Raw genomic sequence first — 7,304 nt, forward strand, 5'->3', positions numbered from 1 at the left:
ACCAAGGGGCGGAAGTAGGTGTGGCCTCACTTAGCATCATCCTTAGTCTCTTACAGAGGACTTTGTGCTTATCACTTCCAGTTCAGCTCTGCAGGATTGGAGGTCCTAGTCCCAAGAGGGTGGAGACTTGGGGAGGGTGGGAGTAGGGTTCATTCTTGCCGGGGACACGGCAAGGGGTCCCTGAAGTATAAGATGTGACCGCATTCCAGGCACTTCAGACTCCTTGTATCCAGGACCATCAGGCAAGAAAAGGCACCCTTCTGGCAGGGATGACCAATCCTGGTGATCAGCTGGAAGTAGAGCTGCTGATATAAAAGGAGGGCAGAGAGGAAGGGATGTGGTGCTCAGGCGATGCACTTGGACGCTTACTGATTTTCCCCCGCCCAGTTGTGACTGTGAGTGGACGAGTGTAGCCACCATCCTGAGAAGGATGTGTCTGCTGGAGGCTCAGACCCTTCAGGAATGAAAGTGAGTTCTAACCACCTACACCAGCAAGTGCAACATAGGTAGTAACTGAGGGTCAGGGAGATCTCGGAACAGAGCGTGGAAGAGGAAGACAATGGATACCAGTTGCAGCTCTGGGACCAACTTCAGTGATGTGGAATAGATCATCCTGCTAGTCCTGCTTTTCTTGAATTCATTTTCCTTCTCTCCTCAAGAAGGAGAAGGCTACCAGGGCCCCAGAAGAGCTGTTCCCCGTAATTGGATGAGACCACAGAGGTACAGCTGTGCCTGATTAGCTTCAAACTGTGGCCAACGTGATCCAGAGATTTCCTGGAAGAATTTCTGCCTCGTGGCATTTCTTGTGACAGTTCATGAGATCTCTGGAAATAACGCACATGCCTTTTCCTTGGAAGTGTATTGGTACACTTTAAGAAATCTAAAGGCTCCTGATTTCTCAGTTGCAAAGTGTCTACCCTACCTGATTCACAGGAAGAATGCCAGTCTGTCCCATGAGCTGGGTCTTACACAGCATTTGGCAGAATGTGTGTTGGTGTTTCTTGGGTGGTGGGAGAGATCAGGAGAGGTGCTTCCACTGAGAGCTAATTCAGTGGCTCTGTAAATGGAGTGAATTGACCTAATTCTGGAGGGTTAGGTGTTATTTTTTAGGGATGGAGAGCATGTTGGTGATGACCTTGTACAGATTCTTGAATATCTTATTGCTTTGCGTGGTTCAGGTTGACCTTCTACTTTTAGACCTGGTTGCAACAGGATGACATGGGGTATGGTATCTGGGTTCCTAAGAAGACACCAAAGGTACCTGAAGTCTGGGGTTCAGCTCCACATGGGGTGAACCTTGACCTACAGGAAGAGATGAGAGCGAGCAGGCTAATAAGTTCTCCTTTGTCTCTCATCCATGGATTACTCAAAAGTATAATCTCTTTGTGACCTTTCTGGGCCTAGTGAATGAACCTGCTAAGCTAAACCTGTGTCAGTTTTCAACTTTGTAATGGGGTGTCCAGGGGGGAGGTGCATTGTGTCACATCACTTCATCTTTTCTTTCATCACCTATTTCCTCATCCTTACCTAGCCAGGCTCAGCCACAGTGCAGATATGACCATTTTAATCAAATGGGGAACTCCAGGGCATGAACTGACACCTAGAGAAGTCCTGTGTCAGGTAGAGATGCTCAGTCATTGGCAGGAGGCTGCCCAGGAAGAACAGACCCCCCAATGCTGAGATGAGTCCTAAAAACACCAACCACTGGAGGCTCTCAGACAACTCCTCCTTGAAGGCGAACACCTTTCTTCAAGACCCAAGGCACACACTTCTCCATGTATGTAGGGGAGCAGCTTCCCCAGCCTCTGGTGGGCAGACTTAGAAGAGGGAGATTGGAGGAATGAACTACAACACCGTCACCGCAGTTGTTCTCAGGCTGTAACTGGCACTCATGTTCCTGCTCCTCTCGCTGCCCATCCTAAACTCGCTCCTCAGCTAACACCTCTCCTGCTCTCAGTGGCTTACTTGATGGTGTGACTTGAGCTCATTCTGGAGGGAATCTGAGCCCCTGATAATTATCCTTTCTCGGGCTGGTGTTGCTGTACTTGTCTGTTTACCTTTGGGTAGGGGAGGACCAAGAGATGTCCCAAGGAACCACTCAGTGCCATCCATCCTCCACTCTGATGCCTTGTGTCACAGAAACCCTATCTCAGTGAGGTCCGGTGTCCCTACCAAGATGGTGCTCACTCTTCCTGCCTGCTGTTCCTGGACACAAGAAGCCCAGAGTACCCAGACAGCAGCCATAACTGGACGGTCAAAGGGATCCTTTGGCAAGAGTGTGCTGTCCTTGAGGAGCAGAGCTTTGGGCTTCCTGTCGCTGCAACTCTTAGCTCTGCAGGATTAGACTAAGTCCCCCCCAGTGGGTCATTAGGAATTATGGCAAGTTGGGGCCTCTCCTGTTTCAACCCCTTGGTTCCTGCACCCGTGTGTTCCTCCCACTGGAGACACAGCGCCATAGAGTCATCTGTTTCACTGTGTATACAGCCTCCTGAAGGATGGTGCCTATCCTTGCAGAGGAGCTACAGCTGCCGCTTCAGGAGGCTGTGCCAATGCTCCATCAGGCCTGCAGCCTCGGAAAGGTGCAGTATGTGAGGCGCCCGCTGGATTCCAGGGTCTCGCCTTCATCGTTCATTGTAAAGTGGCTGCAACAGTCATGCTATGATGTAGCAGTTCATACTGTGGGTCAGGCATTCAGTAAGCCCCCCAAGAGCGGCTCCTGTTTGAGGTTCTGATGGCAAATCCATACCTGGAATATATCTCCATCAACATAAGAATGAACTGTTGGCCCCTCCAGGAAGGAAAGAACCCACCCGATAGAGTAAATGACACCACGTGGGTAGGCGGTCTTCCTGAGGCACAGTGCCATGTCGGGAGCTCAAGACTGGCCTCTACTGCTGGCAGGGTGGACACTCGGAGCAAGAGCTGGTTTAGCCTTGAGGGGTGGGCTGCCCTGCCACTGGGCCCTTGTGTAGCCTCCATCACTGCCACCATAGCCTCTCTGTTCACATGCCCATTGCACCATCTCTCTCATGGCTGCTGATAAATGCCAGCTAGTATATATTTAACAAATTTGAGACATAACTCATACCATAAAATTCAGCCATTTAAAGTATACATCGAAGGAGTTTGTATATTCAGAGTTGTACAACCATCATCACTGGTTTAAGCACATCAGCCCAAAGAGAAACTCTTACCCAATAGCAGTCATTCCTTGTCCCCCCAAGTCACCCACAATCTCTAGGCAAACACTAATCTACTTCCTGCCTCTGTAAACCTGCTTATTCTAGACAGTCATGAATGGAATCATACAAGTGGCCTTTTGTGTCTTGGTTCTTACACTTAGCATAACATTCTCCACGTTGATCCATGTTGTAGCAACTATCACTACTTTATTTCTTCATATCAAGGACTGGCTGAGATTAACTGGCCAGAGTCATCCTCTCTACTAGGATATTCAGTGGTTCCTCCATGGTGGGCATTAACATGAGATGCAGGAATCTTTATCCTTCTGTACTTCATGTTCACTCCCATATGTTGATCTGAGACCCAGGTCAGGCAGAGAATCATGACTGCTTTGATAGCAACTGAATTCAGCCTACTGTTTGTCCGTGCTTGCTTCCTAAAGGGGGACGGTGGGCTGGCATGAAGTGTGTATGTAATGTGTACACACAGCTCCAGCTTCTGAAGGGAGCGCCCCCACCTAGCCTCTGTTGGTTTGGGGTTGATCATCCCCACTGAGGAAGCTCCGCTGTCATCAGCCGTGGCCCGCAGAGGGGCCACCACTGAGCTTAGTGAGGCCGTGCCCCCCTCAGGGTACAGTCCTGATGGGCTTCTGAAGGGCATGACCTGTGGACACTGTGTACAGAGCCCTCTGGGTTATTCTGGCTTCGTATGTAATATCTACCCTTTCCCATGCCCTGAAGTCCCTTCTACCATCTGCTGCAGCGATTCAGAGGATAGAAGAGAAAGGAAGCAGGAGTGGATAAGGACGGCTTCAGAGCGGGTGCAGGTATGACAGAGTCTCAGACAACCAAAGTTGGAACTCAAAAGCAAAGATTGCCCATTAGGGAAGTCCTATGTGTGGCAGAAGTGGCCAGGCCTTAACACCCCATCATGTGTGGTCATTGGGAAGAAAGTGGCTTCAGCTCAAAAGCTACAGCAGATCCTAGCTGCCCTTACAGGGGGAGGCTCCTACCTGAATGACAAATTCATTCTTTTTTTTTACATCTTTATTGGGGTATAATTGCTTTACAATGGTGTGTTAGTTTCTGCTGTATAACAAAGTGGATCAGCTATACGTATACACATATCCCCGTATCCCCTCCCTCTTGCGTCTCCCTCCCACCCTCCCTATCCCACCCCTCTAGGTGGTCACAAAGCACCCAGCTGAGCTTCCTGTGCTATGCGGCTGCTTCCCACTAGCTATCTATTTTACATTTGGTAGTGTATATATGTCCATGCCACTCTCTCACTTCAACCCAGTTTACCCTTCCCCTTCCCCGTGACCTCAAGTCCATTCTGTACGTCTGCGTCTTTATTCCTGTCCTGCCCTTAGGTTCATCAGAACCTTTTTTTTTTTTTTAGATTCCATATATATGCGTTAGCATACAGTATTTGTTTTTCTCTTTCTGACTTACTTCACTCTGTATGACAGACTCTAGGTCCATCCACCTCATTACAAATAACTCAATTTTGTTCCTTTTTATGGCTAATATTCCATTGTATATATGTGCCACATCTTCTTTATCCATTCATCTGTCAATGGACACTTAGGTTGCTTCCATGTCCTGGCTATTGTAAATAGAGCTGCAGTGAACATTGTGGTACATGACCCTTTTTGAATTATGCTTTTCTCAGGGTATATGCCCAGTAGTGGGATTGCTGGGTTGTATGGTAGTTCTAGACAAATTCATTTTTGATTGATTCTTGAAGGGAGGTCCAAGCATCACAACTCTGTCTGCCATGCAAGTTGTAGTTCTTGTCTATTCTGGTCTTGTATGTTTCTCACAACACCGTACCACAGGGACGGTGCTGCTTAGAGCCTTGTCACTCAAGGTTGCAGGTCATACAGTATGAGACCATGTGGGCTGGGGGAGGGCGTCAGACACAGGCTGTCACGGGTTCTTATCGAGTATACGTAACACTCAGGAAGATTGTTTTCCCCATCTTAAGGATTTGGTTTCTATACATGTTGCAACAAATGAAATTTCTTACCTTACAGTTTGGAGCTGTGGTTGGTGGGATCTGAGTCACGCGTGGTTCACGTTAATTTACTTGTGGCTCTGTTTTATGGGATGAGTCTGAGGATGGCTGGTGTGATTAGTGTCCTGATTACTTGTCCCTCTGACCTCTGGGGCATAGCCCACCGTACTTAAACTCATGTCTTCTTCCCAGAACTCTTCTGCCACCACCCCCTTGTTAGAAATGAACGAGTGCCTCCCTCTGCTGTGACCTTGAAGACTCCAGGCACCTCCCAAGGGAACTCCTAGACACAGCCAAGCCCCCAAGGTAGCTCACAGTATTTGTAAATTGTCCATAAAGTAGTAACTCTTCATCTGGAAAATGATCCACTCACAGCTCGGGCCTCAGACACTGGGCACATTGTTATCCACATTAGAGGTGACCATGGCCTTGCAGAGAAGGGTTCTAAGAAAGTCCAGCGCTGGGCTGGAATCTCTAAACGCTAAGATCTCTTCTTTATCACTGGCAGTCCCACTGGCCTGCTGTCTTGCTGCCCTGCTGTCTCCCTCTCATCCTGTTCTTGTCTGGGGACTCCGTGGGTCCATATCGCCATGTTGTCACCAGAACTCACTGTGTTGGCCTCTGTGATGTCAAACATGAACTGAAGTTTTGCCACAGACACTCCCCACCCCGCCACATATTCTACATTTGTATCTGGTGGCTTTGAGCAAGAGGTGCTTTGCTTCCATGTCCTAACAAGCACAAAAGGCCCACAGAGCTGGCTTCCTTCTCAGCTGGAACCTTCTCCCAAAATAAATCACACTGTGTCTGTGACCTCAGCCTACTTTTAGGTATCCTCCAAGGACAAAATGTCACCAAGACAGAACCTTGATTTGTCCCTCAAAAGCAAAACGTGGCAATTATTCTTCCAATGCCAACTGATGTCCAGAGATGAAAATGCTTTTGGACTTTCCAGTTAGAGGTCTTTGTACCACAGGCCAGAGGAACCCGTTTTAGGTCACAGCCAGCACTCTGTCCCCAGGAAGGTCCAGTGTGTTTGTGTCGTGTCCTCAGTGGTTGCTGACTCAGGGGGTTCAGATTCTATTATGTTGTTGGGTATCTGAATGGGGCACAGTAGGAAAGAGGCCTGGCAGTGTCTCTGGCTATGAAGATCACGTCTTGCGGTCAACCGCAGGATGGTTTTGTGAGGCTAGGAGCAATCAAGCCTGGACCGAAGGTTCCTTTTCAGGGTGCAGCAGTCACTGACCTGGAGGGTGGTAAGGACCCCACAAGGAAAACCCTGCCAGGCCGAGGTGGTGACTAAGGCTGAGGAGCGTGGGCAAGTCCGCGTGCACTGAGAATAAAAGGCCAGTGATACTGGTTCCAGGAGTAGGAATCCATCCCTGGGGGTGGTTCTGCTTGCTTCCAAAACAGGAGGATTTCTCTACCCATGTGCCCCGGCCACAGCCTTAGCTGCCTCTAGAACACCTAGAGAATATTCCCATCCAAACCAAATGGTGTACGATCCCCTGTTTCCAAATGAGGTAGTTCACTGGATGGAGCAATAGCTCCGAGAAGGGGAGCCAGGCTCTTGAGAGCAGCAGAGAGAGAGAACTCTGGTGTCGAGGAAGCACAGCGTGGTTCAAGGACAGCTGCCCCTCTAAAGGGGCCACGTTCTACCTGATTCTCCATCAGGGTGCAGGCTCTGGGACTACCTATCTGACCACTGACCTGAAGGTGAAGTGCAGGGGGCGAGGCAGTCTGGTCCAGAGGAAAGCATCACCCTTGGAATTGGATGCGTAGGAGGTTACAGACTTCTTGAGCGCAGGCTAATCTGACTCTCTGCTCTGAAGTTCCTCCTCCTCTATCCGCCTCACACATACAGGGATGACAAGTGGGGAGGGGACCCCAGGTGCTTCCGAGCTTTGTGATGCTGGTTGTCTCTTTCTATATGGCCCTGAATTTGACACTAACCATCTTCCTTGATGGAAGTTGAAGGGGAGAAAAGGATAGTCACAAAGAGACTGAGTGAAAGACAAATTCATGGTTTCTCTCTTCGATCACATCCGCCTTCTTTCAGTTTCTGATGGATTCCTTTGTGCTGATGTGGGTGTAGGAGAGGA

Source organism: Tursiops truncatus, chromosome 17 (assembly GCF_011762595.2).
Source record: "Tursiops truncatus isolate mTurTru1 chromosome 17, mTurTru1.mat.Y, whole genome shotgun sequence".
NCBI lineage: Eukaryota > Metazoa > Chordata > Mammalia > Artiodactyla > Delphinidae > Tursiops > Tursiops truncatus.